The sequence below is a fragment of the Podarcis liolepis genome (assembly GCF_965112155.1).
Source record: "Podarcis liolepis genome assembly, chromosome: 6".
Classification (NCBI taxonomy): Eukaryota; Metazoa; Chordata; class Lepidosauria; order Squamata; family Lacertidae; genus Podarcis; species Podarcis liolepis.
Genome location: NC_139559.1, coordinates 68,476,441 through 68,491,072, shown reverse-complemented (window position 1 = coordinate 68,491,072; position 14,632 = coordinate 68,476,441). Strand labels below are relative to the sequence as shown.

General features: G+C 44.0%; 1 long non-coding RNA gene across 1 annotated transcript; it reads left to right on the top strand.

Annotated features, from left to right (window-relative positions):
- Positions 1-1,683: 1,683 nt before the first annotated feature.
- LOC310710216 lies at positions 1,684-14,447 on the top strand. The gene is made up of 3 exons (XR_014527894.1): positions 1,684-1,757; positions 13,103-13,167; positions 14,311-14,447. It is a non-coding gene; the product is annotated as an uncharacterized lncRNA (long non-coding RNA).
- The last annotated feature ends 185 nt before the right edge of the window (positions 14,448-14,632 follow it).

Below are 14,632 nucleotides of genomic sequence, written 5' to 3'. Positions count from 1 at the left end.
ATAAAAGACATTCTCAAAATGCTTTTATAAAAATGTTTTTAAAAATGCATTGAATTTTCTATAAGGCTCACCATTGCCATCTAGTGTCACATTGTATATTGCACTTAAAACACACTTAAAACCTTTTATTTGCAGCTGTATAGCTGAGTCCCTACAGGCAAGTATCACCCCAGATTTGGCCTTGAGAAAGGACTTCTCCAGAATTTGCCTCCAGACACATTAGTTTCTCCCTAGCTGTGATTGTCATGCTTTGAAGTGTGCATGATAAAATGAAATAAATCAAAAGGTAAGGATTAAAATGTGGTAGGGGCATCTGAAACTGAAGGACCATTTTCTCCCACGTAATCCTGTCTGTGACTTGAGGGCTTTGAGTGAGGTCTTTCTATAAGTTTCACTATCCGATGATGTCATGAAGCTGGTGATCAGGGAACTGGACACTCAAGACTGTGGAGTCTTGTCCCTATGTGCTTACCTTATGTGCACACGGCTCTTAACTATTCAGTGCCAGTTAAAAATGGTGTTATTTGCTCAGGCATTGCAATGCAGTGTTTTATTGTTGCTGCTGCCCTCTTTAAAATAAAATTTTACCTGGTTTTTAGTTGACTTTTGTGCCATTTTCAGTCTCCCTGTTGTTTTCGACCTGTTATTTCTTGGTTTGCTTTTGGCCAATATTGATCAGGCAGACCTCCAGAAGCCCCCTTGCTTTTACTGCAAAGTAAACCATACTGGAGCCATTTTAAAATTACCCAGTGTTGTCCCCCAGGCTCACACAGCTAGCAGCCTATGAAAACTTTTGCATTGGGAACCAAGTTGTATGGCCTAAAGCAGACTGAGGAGCTCACACTGTTTGCATCCCACAACTAGCATTCAGAATTATCTAGCCTCTATGGTTTAAAATATATACATTTATATAAACAAATGCGGCATTCTTTCGCACATAGGTTTTCAATTTCACAGTGCTCCAATTTTACACATACTTGGCATAATCTCACAATGCCAGAATGTTTTGACAAAACAATGACTGATGATTTGAAACAGGCTGATATCCATTTTAGAGAGCAACTGTTTCACAATGGAACGTTGTACCTTGGGTTTGTGTGCAGAAAACATATTTAGAGAGGAAGAACTTTCGCATAGGAACTGTAAACAGAACACTTATAGATGCCCTTTCTTGAAACACACACACACACACACAAATATACTTTGCCCACATGAAATGACTGGGGAGGGGAGTGAGAGCAAGAGAAAAACACGTTGGCTGAGATTCCGCCCACAGAGCCAGTCTGTCATGTTAGTTCAGCAATCTGCTCCAGATGGAGAACTCTGGGATGCCCAGTTGCACTGAAGTGAATGCCACAGCTCGCAACTTCAGGACCTCAATGGGAATGCAGGAGAAGTGGAATTCTGCTGCTGTCAAGTGACCCACCACCACTCTGACACACATCGGCAAAGTGCTTCTGGTCACACATGGTAGAAGAGGAGTTCAAATGTACTTTAAGCATAGAAACATAGTATAGTCGTACCTTGATGGTCAAACGGAATCCATTCGAGAAGTCCGTTCGATTTCCAAAACATTCAGAAACTGAAGTGCGGCTTTTGATTGGCTGCAGGAAGCTCCTACAGCCAGTTTTGGAAGCCGTGGAAGCCCTGTTGGACATTCAGGTTCCAAAAAACGTTCGCAAACCGGAACACTCACCTCTGGATTTGCGGCGTTCGGGAGCCAAAACGTCTGAGTACCAAGGTGTTTGGGATCCAAGGTATGTCTGTATAGAAAACCACCTTCAAACATGGGAGGGAGGTGTCTTATACAAAGTCAGACCATTTGGGCCAACCTAGCTCAGTATTGTCAACACTGAGTGACAGCATCTCTCGTGTTTCAGCCACGAGTCCTTCTCACTCCAACGTGGATGTTGAATCTAATTCCTTCTGAATTCAAAGCAGAGGTCCTGCCATTGAGCCACAACCCTTACTCTAAGCAGCAATCTTTCATGGGAGGCAACTCTCAAGCTCTGGGAGATGACTTTTCTGGAGCAAAAAGGACTGCCAGTTCAAGTGTAACCCATTTGGGTATGTTCCTTTGATAATTCTGATAATTCTGCACATAGAAGGGAGTTGAAGCATGAAACAGACACCATTATGTGCAGTGAGTATACAGTTATATCATCCTCCCCAGTCCCCAGTGCAGTGAAGAGCTGGTGGTTACACAAGATGGGACCCTGGTTACCTCTTTTCTGAAAACCTCTAGGAAGAGGGCCTGGAGAGTTCTATTTCTTAGGGGAACTATTGGCACTTGCAACCATTTTAACAAGGCTGACTAAGAGATACAGTTTCCCCGATTGGTGGCCATCAAACCAAGCCTTCAAAGGGAAACTCTTGGTACTGAGAGAAAACCAAGTAAGGAGATTCTGTGGCAACAGTCGAAAGAAAGAACGTTAGAAGCACAGTACTCCAATGTTCTATTACAGCATTCATGTGCAATGCATACTGTGCATGTTTGCATAGGATTATGACAGGTTATTGTTTGATGTGTTACACAACTTTTGCTCTGCATGTCTTTTTTTTTTGTGAGTCCCTCTAGAGACCCTGAATAGGAACACTGATTGAATAAGAGCATAGTAAAAGTATTTTGCAGCGGGTTACACAGGGATGCAGTTTAAAAGCAACTCTGCATAAGCAGAGCACCTCCATGTGCAGATTTGGAGCTCAGCTATTGATCCCTTCCTATAAAAGTGCATTGGGGTTTTACGTTTGGGTTTGGAAGTTTTGGGGGGAAACGTGGGATTTTTCTCTTCCGTCTAGCAAGCATGCTGCTATGTCATGGCCCAGTTCCTGGTGCAGAGTACGATCTCCAGCAGTGAATATAGTAGAAATAAGCAGACAAATGTTCCTGCAAGCTGGAAGAAATATGGGGCTTTTGAATGTAAAGACATTATTCATAAGGAAAGGCAGATCAAGACACAGTGAAAAAATCAAAACCATATGGACCGCAAATAAAAAACAGCTTCTTTTTCCCCCTTCAGTGAATATATTCCACTCCTGAAATATTAGTACACTTTGGCTGTTGCTCTTCTTATCTGTCACAAACGTGATAGAAACAGGCAGAGAGAGGAGATTTTTCTTTTACTAAGGAGGTTGCAAATATTGAGCGCAACACATAGAACCAGGGTTATGTGTTTTTTAAACACCAGAGCTTGCCAAGTGGTACAAATTCTCCTAACTCTGCACTCAACTTGACACGTACCCTTCTGTTCCATTGACAAAAAAACAAAAAAACCCCACCAACCCATATGTCGTGTAAGCACATGCTTCCAAGTAAGTCTGGTATTGGATGGAGGCAGTAGTCTTGATTTGAAGCTTTGACTTACAAAGGAGGTGGCTGCCGTTTTCAAAACACCTGGGCCAGTATGCAAAGAGCTGTTTTAGATGTACGCTCTAAAGATCGGCATCTCTGCTTTCTGAGGTCACATCCATACCATACAAATGAAGCAAAGTCTTTCCCCAAAGAATCTTGGGAACTGTAGTTTGCTAAAGGTGCTGGGAATTGTAGCTTGTTGAATTCTAAACTAGAGTTCCCAGGAATTTTTTGTGTGTGGGAGGGGGTTTAAATGGGCTTTAAAGGTATGCTGTAGAGGTGACCCGGGTCTCTAATACTCACTAATTGTGCTACAATAAAATCATAGAGTTGGAAGGGACCCTGGGGGTCATCTAGCCCAACCCCCTGCAAAGCAGAAATATGCAGCTGCCCCACATGGGGATCGAACCTGCAACTTTGGCATTATCAGCACCACGCTCTAACCAACTGAGCTATTTAGTGACATAAAGGTCGTTCTCTGAAGACTCCCTAAGTTATCAACTGGGTTGCTTTGGGAGGAGAAGACTCTGCACCCTTCTTGGGCATGAAGTTCCAAGCTGGCAATTAATTCTTTGGATCTCAGCTCTGAAGTGCATTTTCTGGTTGGGAAAGTGTGTTTATAAATCTGATCACATTTTCTATTCCCCGCCCACTCACCCGCATTATTAAAAAAAGAAAGAAAGAAAAGTTATGTTTATTCACAATTCTGAGAAACAGAAGTACAATGCTGGAAATGTTTAAAATAAGATTGCAACGTCCACACATTAATTCCGATTTTTTGGCACTATGTATAGCTTTGGCATTCAGCCACTTTGAAAGCAACCAGATCAATTTCTAGACAAGAGAGGGAAGGAAAGCAAGCATCCAAGCAGGGGAGTCTAATTCCAAACCTTTCACCTTTATGCCTTGCTTAGAATGAACCTGGAGCCTTCTTCACTTGTTCTGGCCATTTTGCAATGAGGGGGAGTGCAGGGTTGTGAATCTAGCAAGGAGCCCGCATGAGTTTGGCAGGCTCTTCGCTGCAGGCCTTTGCTCTCCAATGCATGGAGGGAAACAAGGCCAAGAGATGGGGATGCAACGGAGACACAGACCCATCTAGCACTTCTCCACCTCTCCCCTCATACAATTCCAATTGCGGGAGGCTTTGAGTGCCTCCAAAGAGCTTCCAAGTTCTTCCAAATACTTTCAAGATCAAACAGTACCTGACAGAGCATTCATACTTTGAGATCATCTGGCAAGGCTCGTCTCTCCACTCCATCCCTGTTAGAGGTAAAGCAGGTGACAACCAGTGAGGTTGTCAGCAGCGCCATGCTGTCTATGGGATGCCCTCCCCTGTGTGTGTGTCATTCTCTTTAAAGTTTACATTTGTTGCTCTGTTCACTTTTGGTTCTGGTCCTTCTCTGCCCGCCACTGGCATGTGTGCTGCCCCCTAGCCCATGAGGGTCGCCACCTTTCATGTATAATACAGTGGTATCTCAGGATGAGAACAGAAATCGTGCTCCGGCGGCACGGCAGCAGCAGGAGGCCCCATTAGCTAAAGTGGTGCTTCAGGTTAAGAACAGTTTCAGGTTAAGAACGGACCTCCGGAACAAATTTAGTACTTAACCTGAGGTACCACGGTACAGGATTGTCCTGAATTTCAATATAAAATGCTACATCCTGTATGGATACAGTTTTGTTCTGTATTTCAGGTCTTCTCTCCCCGCCCCCACCAAGTTAAGGATCCTCTCCAAATACATGTGTTTGAAAGGGTGTGGGAAAGCTCGTGTATTTAAGCTCCGAGTAGCCAATCACAGACAGATTTATAAGTTCATGTGTATATGCGTGCACATGTACATGTGTGGCAAATTCAAGAGGGGACATCCTCTTAGGCTGCAATTGATTGTAGTGGGTTGCTTTGAAGTCAGCCAGGCATAGTGCCTTCTCAGTAATGGCGCCCGCCCTGTGGAATCCCTCTCCATCAGATGTCAAAGAAATAAACAACTACAGTGGTACCTCTAGTTATGAACTCAATTCATTTCAGAAGTCTGTTCTTAACCTGAAACTGTTCTTAACTAGAGATGTGCTTTCGCTAATGGGGCTCTAGCTGTCACTGTGCTGCTGGCACACAATTTCCGTTCTCATCCAGGGGCAAAGTTCTCAACCAGTGGCGTAGCGTGGGTTGTCAGCACCCGGGGCAAGGCAAGTAATTTGCGCCCCCTAACCCGTGGATTTGCGCCCCCTAACCCTAACCCCCAGATGTTGCGCCCAGTGCGGTCGGCCCCCCCTGCACCCCCCACGCTACGCCACTGTTCTCAACTCGAGGTAACTCTTACAGGTTAGTGGAGTTTGTAACCTCAAACGTTTGCAACCTGAGGCGTTTGTAACTCGAGGTACCACTGTACTGTATATGACATTTAGAAGACATCTGAAGGCAGCCCTGTTTAGGGAAGTTTTTAATGACTGATGTTTTAATGTATTTTTAATCTTTTGTTGAAAGCCACCCAGAGTGGCTGGAGAAACCCATCCAGATGGGTGGGGTAGAAATAAATCATTATTATCATCATCATCATCACTTCAGCGCTAGATGAAGAAGAAAAATTGTCCACCAACTGCCCCGCCCCACCCTGCCCTGCATTTTGCCAGAACAAAGGTAGCAACCCTGCAGCACATGGGCTGAAGAAAAGTTCTTCCACCCTTGCTTTAAAGAGTAGCAAGAAAGAAGCAGAAATCAACTGCAGCTATCTGCCCACCAAACCTAGGTGCAAAAGCAATGGTTGCTGTGTCAGGGAAATAATATGCACACAGCACAAACGTGAACCCTTCTGGAAGGAGCAGGTTTCCCTGTTCATGTTGTAACACATTGAAATACTGGACTGTGCAAAAAGGAGAAACGTACCATGCAATATGGAAAAGGGCACGAGCATCAAAAGTCAGTGTATTACTGCATGAGCCAAGCACACAGCTGCTTCTGCTCTGGTGTTGCTTGTAAGCTGCTGTTTGATTCCGGTATGCCATGGGCAGAAGATCTGACGAAAAGAACGCTTACTGCGGGGCACACCTTAAGCCTCCTGCCTCCCAAGTTTGTGCTACTGATTGAAAAGAACCTGTAATGCAAACCCAGGGGCTCTTTTGAAGGGAGTGTGTTGGAGGAAACCCTGAATAATGTATAACCGGCAATGCATGTAGATTCGCCGAAGCCCAGATTGTGTCAATTATGCTCTGGCACATGCAGATCCACCCTGCTCCATGTGAAGCTCTGGAGCTCATCACTCCTAAGGCTGCATAACCATTGCTCCATATTTCTAGGGGGATAAGAAAGGGCTCCTGTGCTCTGTAATGATGCAACCTGCTCTCTCGACACTCAGTTCGTTATGGATGTGATGCCAACTACTGGATCTCTGTTCCCTAGGAAGAGGGAAAAGATCAGTGCAAAGCAAAAGGAAAACACTCTAATAAGTACATAAGCTTCAAGCAGTGGCATAGCGTGGGTTGTCAGCACCCGGGGCAAGGCAAGTAATTTGCGCCCCCTAACCCGTGGATTTGCGCCCCCTAACCTGTGGATTTGCGCCCCCTAACCCTAACCCCCAGATGTTGCGCCCGGTGCGGCCGGCCCCCCCTGCACCCCCCGCGCTACGCCACTGGCTTCAAGTAGTCTTATTGTTGGTTTTGCAGGAGGGAGGGTAGGTTGATTGCTGTTGGCAATTATCCAATAATGGACACTTGGATATAGATATGTAAATTTTTAATCAATAAAGAATTTTTAAAAATGGACACCTGGAACTTGGTATTCTGAACGAGATTCACTTCTTTTTCTTTTTTCTTTTACATGTTAGCCATCGTCTTAGCACACTCAGAGTTATTCCTCAAATGGCAACCTAACACAAGAGCGGCCCAAGCAATTTTGCTGCTTGAGGTGAAAGACAGGGTGGTGCGTTCCCCATTTGGTGCCAAAAAAGGGACCAGACTGGCCGTTGGATCTTACTTCAGAACTGGGGATGGAGCAGAGTTCTTTGTTGCACCGAGGACAGCAATCCAGCTTAGGGGTTGCAGGACAGAGCACGTGACACACCAAGAAACACTATTTAAAAACAAAAGCAGCAGCAGCAGCAGCCACCTCCACAAAGAATTTGCCATGATTCCTTGTTGATTATTTATATATATATATATATATATATATATGTGTGTGTGTGTGTGTGTGTGCGCGCGCGCGCGCGCGCATACATACACACACACACAGACTTCATTTTTTGTTAACAACTTTGGTCTGTGTTTCTGTGTAGAATTCAGGAAAGTATTTCCATCATAATGTTGGAGGGGGTCTGGCATCTAGGCCACCCCCTGCTCAACTTGTGAAATCCAGAGCTTGTGCTCCTATTACTTGATCCCTTTGGATCTAGTGGTATCAGGGAATGAGTCTATGTCCTTTTCTATCTGACAGGCCTTCAGGTATGTTTGACCTCCACTGTCACAGGCAGTATGCCTTTGTATTCTTGCTGCTGGGAGTTGCAGATGGAGAGAGAGAGCTGTTGCAATCAGGTTTCCGATGGTCATCTGGTTAGCCACTGTGAGAACAACATGCTGGACTAGTTGGGCCACTGGCCTGATCTTTTGCAAGCTAACCCTTTGAACCTTTCTCCAGAAGACTTGCTTTCTATAACCCTGCAGTCTCCTTGTCTATAACTGCTCTAATTTATCTGCCTCTTTAAAAAAAATATGCGGTATCCAGAACCGGATGCCAGTTAGGTTCTAACTGGAGCCAGAAAACAGTGGAAAACTGTTCCTTCCCATGACTTGAATGCTATGTTTCTATTAATGCAGCCTAAAAACACTTTAGCAATTTTATCATTCACCTCACTCTGGTTCCAGTTTCAACATTCCTGACCTAGTTGAGAAACATCTGAGAGAAAATAAATACTGCAGAATGTGAAATAGATTTTCTGTCTTGAGACGTTTTAGTCCGTAATATTATGACAAGGGGGAATGTGTTCCTCATTGTTGCTCCCTATCTTCCCCAATGCCCCATCAATGCCTATGGATGAGCTAGCCACAAATCTCTTTCAGCTGGGAAGGCAGCAGATATAGTACTCAAGAGCTGTACATTTTTCTCAGACAGGCATTACCCAAACCTAGCAGTGTTCCCTCTCCCTTCCCAGTTTATTTACTTTGGGAGAAATCCAGGGGGCAAAACCTAATATGTTATCCAGGCAACATTTACGGGTGGAAGCCGTCCCCCCACCCCCAGTTTCTGCTTTCTGGGATGCTCCCTTAGGACCAAGCTGTTGAAATATTAAACACTATAGTTGGAAGGAGAATAGCTCAGTGGTGAAGAAATCCCCGAAAGCTCCAAGTCCATAAAAATGATACCAGTATATATGGTTTAGTCAGTGTACATTACCCAAACCAGCATTCTGCTTATGTAGATATGCATAAGTGTAAGCAGGGTGATGTAGTGATGAAACCCATTTTGCATTAACTTTTGCTGGTTGCTCTGCCAATGGCCCCGTGACTAACAAAACATATTTCCTGCTTCCCTGATTTAAGGAGGACTTAAATCAACTGAAGGAAGAGTGAAGATTACAAGAGCGGGAAAGCTTTCTCAGCCCAAGGTCCACATTCCCATCTGAGAAACCTTTTTTTGAGGGACACGTGGAAGTGATGGGTAGGGTCAGAGGTAAATGGGGTTCTTGGAAATGTTACCTTTGTACAGTAGGCTAGTGTCTGAACACAAGCATACCCCTTCTTTATTCAGATGACCAAGAGGCAACCCCACAATTCAATGACATATCCCAGGCAAGCAACAACAGCAAAGTTGGAGAGCAGAGCCAATGAGGAAGGAGGCCTGAGGAGAGTTCAGAGAGCCAGGCAGAGAGGTCTGGAGGTTTTCCACCACCCGCAGTGTCCACATTATAGTGGGTTGAAGTGGAGACATACCTTTGTTCTGTTGAAGTCTGCTGTATGCAGGGCGCTTCTAGGATGTGAGTAGCCTTCTGAATCGAAGCCAAAATAAAGAAATCCTATACTCACCGTGTTGAGTTTGGCAAGCAAGATTATTACTCATACTTTGACATGATATTATTTATTTGCTTGCCGCATTTAAGAAGATAGCATGCATGCACACATACACACACAGTTCCAACTCTCAAAAAGTCTTCCACCAAGCACATTTTTAACCCATAAAACGGTGAAATAAAATGCTACTAGAAGATTCCTGATTATTTGAATTGGTTTTGGGAGCTGGCACCCATGTTGAGAAGTCGGTTTAGGGACATGTGGGAAGCAGACACACATCTATCTGGACTGCTGAAAGCCAGTCCGAAGAGGCTGAATCTTTTGTTGACTAGATAATTTGAGCGTCTCTCAGACAGTTAAAGTGCTCAATATCTTCAGTTAGGTAGTTGTTCAGGACATGCTGAAAAAATGAACCCTCCATATGGATTCTCCATCTGGTTCCCCATCACCATTACTTTCTTGTTGCCAGGAAGGTTATTGGATGAGCAGTTACACTGCAGCTTCAGGTACATCTGAAAACTATCCCCCCCCCCTTTCTTTTTTTGTGGAGTTTTGCCCGTCTGGCTTTTGGTGTTGACATGGGCCTCAGACTGCACTCGTGGTCTTGGTCAACAATCTCTGCCTGGAGATCAATAAGGCTAATTGTACCTTATTGATTATGTTAATTCTGTTAATTGTTCCTTATCGATTCTTCCCTATGTGGCCTTTGATACTGTTTATCATAAGGTGCTGGTGCTGCAATGAAGAGACCAGGGAATTATTTGCAAGACTGCTCCTTTTGAGTGAACCTGCTTACTATTTAGTACCAGATTGTAGTGATTGTTCATTGTTGCCCTGAGCTTTTCCTCTGGTATCACAGTAGTACACAAGTACTCATGGCCACTGGATGAGGACTTTCGGAGACATGCGAGTCCTGTTCAATCAATCATTCCTAAACTGCATCTGTTGAGGGAGTAAGGCACCATATGAATTGACCCCCAAACTGTCGCTTGAGTCAGAAAGTCTAAGGACAGGATTTTAAGGATGTTCAGCCGAACGCAATTACAGTCTTCCCCATAATCGGGAACCTTGGTCGATCAAAGCTCCCACCCATAGAGATGATCATAAGAGTGTCCAGCTGAACATGCTTACAATCCTCCTTCAGACCATCCTGCTCAATAAGAGAAGGAAAGAGAGAGGGGGTGGCACAGGCAGCCCTATGCTTCCACCATGAATATAGTTTGCTAATGTCTTAATAGGCCTAGAGTTTGACACCATCAATATTGTTGCACCCCACCCCAGTCTCTGAGCGGTGCAAGATTCCAGGGGTTCCAGGCACTTACCCAAGGTTTGTGGAGACTGTGGTGTCTTTATGATATATGGCTTTGTTGTTGTTGTTTAGTCATTTAGTCGTGTCCGACTCTTTGTGACCCCATGGACCAGAGCACGCCAGGCACTCCTGTCTTCCACTGCCTCCCGCAGTTTGGTCAGACTCATGCTGGTAGCTTCGAGAACACTGTCCAACCATTTTGTCCTCTGTTGTCCCCTTCTCCTTGTGCCCTCAATCTTTCCCAACATCAGGGTCTTTTCCAGGGAGTCTTCTCTTCTCATGAGGTGACCAAAGTACTGGAGCCTCAGCTTCACGATATTTCCTTCCAGTGAGCACTCAGGGCTGATTTCCTTAAGAATGGATAGGTTTGATCTTCTTGCAGTCCATGGGACTCTCAAGAGTCTCCTCCAGCACCATAATTCAAAAGCATCAATTCTTTGGCGATCAGCCTTCTTTATGGTCCAGCTTTCACTTCCATACATCACTGCTGGGAAAACCATGGCTTTAACTATATGGACCTTTGTTGGCAAAGTGATGTCTCTGCTTTTTAAGATGCTGTCTAGGTTTGTCATTGCTTTTCTCCCAAGAAGCAGGCATCTTTTAATTTCGTGGCTGCTGTCACCATATATGGCTTACTTACACATATACACAACCTACAATGGAGAGGTTCACAGCATCAACACCCCAAAAAGGTCTTTTTTTCTCACAGCCTTGGTTGCAAGCAAAGATCCAGCATGCTTCTCTCCTTTTGCTTTTCCAGCCTGTTGCTTTTACATCCCGCTTCTAACTCACATAAAAAACTCTCAGCTTTTGTCCTTCTCACTATATGCAAGTTAAGGGAGGGTCACTAACAGTCTGTGCTGTGTCCCCTTAACCTCTGCCCCCCCCATACCTCCCCTACCCTAAACTACTGCAATTGCTCTACATGCTCTCACCAGCTTCTCTCTTCCCAGGCACATCCTATGCCCCGTGATTTAAAAACAAAACAACACCCCCCCCCAATTTTTTTAAAAAACCAACAGGTTAAAAACCATTTACAATATTTTAAACAGTAGGGGCAGCATAAAGAATAACAGAGCCCCCAACAGAAACTCCTAGACAATTTATGATTGTCACAACAACACAATTCTAAGTGCAATAAATTATTCATCCCTGAAAAGGCACTGCCATGTTGCAATGTGGGGGAAAAAGTTCATTATTCCACGGGGAAAGCATTATTCAAAATGTCTCTAAAGCTGTTCACAGCAGACACATGGATGATATCTTTTCCCTGGGAAGAAACTTTGACACCCTGTATCTTAAAGCATCTTTCTGATTTTAATTGACTTACCAAGTGCCAGCAGAATCCATGTGATTAACACCAATCTTTTGAATTTTAAAAGTGTTATAAGGTAAATGGCCTTCCAAGCCTTCAATCATGCCCTCATCCTTTTCAGCTCCCACCTACACAATCTGCTTATTATTGTTGTTTTAGCTCCGTATTTAATTGCTAAAACTTTGCAGTAAAGCAAGGCATTAACTCTGTGTGTGTCGGTGAAATCTGAGGGAGAACCGTTGAGGGGAAATATATGTTAGGGAGAATGGCCAAATCCTCTTGGAGTTAGAGGCACTTCATCAGAAATCATAGCTTGGGACCAGGGCCAGCCCAAGACATTTTGGCACCTGAGGCAAGCCACAGAATGGCACACACACAGCGGCCAGGGAAGAAGGGTTGAGTGAAGATTTACATTGAGAACAAGGGTGAGAGAGGACCAGATGCACCTTCTATTCACAAAGAGGCCACCATAGAGGCAGCATTTGAGGGGCTGTTGATCAGGTTGCAGATCTGGCCTCTAAGAAGTGCACCGCAGCCATTACTGCCACATTCCTTGGAGGCTCAATCTGCTGCCCCTGTGAATCTTGCTGCCTGAGGCGGTCACTTCAACTTATTTCTGCACCACACAGATAAATTATTTCCACTTCGTGTAAATGCAATTCTGAACCAATGACTGCAGCTTCAAGTTTTGTTTCATGGAAAGGCTTGTATGATGTTAGAAGCTGAATCTATGTCCATAACCAAAGCCTATTATTATCTCTTATAATCAAAGCTGGAGCCACAGTTTGTTAAGAGAGGTTACAATTGAATATAGGAGGCTAAACTTCTGGTTGGTAAACTGGGGTCTTTTCATGGGAGAAACAGCTGCTAATTAGGACTATGGGGAATATGCTTTTCAACTTGTTTTAATCCAGTGATTAGCTGGCCAACATGGGAGGCTGATGTTTCTTGCACAATAACATGATAATAAATCAAAAATCTTTTGCTGATCATTGCTCTCTAGGTTCACTGTGTTCAGGAAATGCATTTCTGTGATTTTCATACGTAGTCCAAAAGTGAGCATGTGCGATTTTGTGGCAATGTGAGATATATTAAGACTGCAGGAAATACTAATACATTTCTTATCTTCATTCAGGGCCATGCTAGATTTGATGCTTCCAACCACTTTGAAGTGAATCATGATAATGGTAATAACAGCAGGTATGTGAGAGTGATTTAGGAAATTAGGAAGCTGCCTTAAATGGAGTCAGTGTTAGAATTCCTGCTCCATGATTGCAGTCATGGGACTGTTGTCTATCACATGATGGTAAATGTTTTGACTCCACAGAGTGGGAAGTGACGAAGACAGAATGTTTGTGTTACTGTGTTCTGTGAAGTGGGACTATTGTCCTTTGTTCTTTTTCTCTTTGCTGTCTGATACTAGAGAGAGAGGGAGCCATGTTGTAGTGCTCCGTGTGTGTTTATATGTAAATAAAGTAGATTAGCCAAAATGCTGAGTTCCTGGTTCTGTTACGCAAACTGGGCAAACTCTGTGGATCCCTAAGTGTGCAGGTGTTGGTTGGCATCGGTTGCTGTGAAGTTCAGACTGAAGAAAGCTTATGAAGCTTCCGAACGATCGACCAGGAGGGAGGGAACATGCCAGTCAGGCATGTGTCTCTGCCAGGGTCCTACTCGAGTGTAGGCTGAACTCCGTTTAAGTCAGGACAATTAAATGGAGTCCCATTTGCTCAGTGCTTTTCACCCTGGCTGGCAGCAGCTGTCCTGGATTTCAGACAGAGAATCTCACCCAGCCCTACCTGAAGAGGCTAGCGATTGAACCTGAGACCTTCTGCATGCAAATAAATGCAGAGCCACAGCCCTTCTCAGACCACAGCATACAGAGAGGGGAGGTTTAATTATTTCCTCCCCTCAGCAGGGTGCCGGGGGACATCATCCCATGAACCTGTTCTTAATTTTTAATTGACAAGATCCTTTAAAGTTATGTGGGGTTTAAAAAATTGAGAGCGGTAGTGGGAACAGAGAGAGAACGTGGCTGCTAATAAGATGTTTGGTATTGTGTCTGCTTTGGCCCTCAGATGAAGATTTCTGAATGGACTTAGTACAGTGTGGCCTTATGGTCAAAATATTGGGTTAGGACAGGTAGATGCTGGTTGAAATTCTCTGTCTGCCACACACTGTACTGGGCGATGTTAAGCCAGCCACAATCTCCTTCTTAATCTGCCTCACAAGGTTGCTATGATGATAAAATAGGAAACCATGTATGCTATCCCAAGCTCCTAAGAAGAAGGGCAGGATTGCTACCTGAAGTCTCTGTCTACATACCTGTTTGTCTGTCTTTCATAGAGACCACATTAACCTTGCTGACTATAATAACTTGTCACAATGTGTATACAATCAAGAGAGGATCCAACCTTCTACTGAGCCCTTCCATATGGCAGGGAGAATTTTTGCAACATGTTTCCCATGTTACATTAACAAGTTTTCAGAGACAAGAGAGAAAGGTAGAAAAAGTCTGCCAAGATCATTTTAACTTCGCTTCTGTATAATCTTTAGAGTTTTAATAAAATATTTTAGGTTAACAAAATTATTTTTCAACTGTTGTAATCTTTCCCCCAACCATTTTCATATTTCAACCTCTTTTTGCAATGCATAGGATTAAGACTAA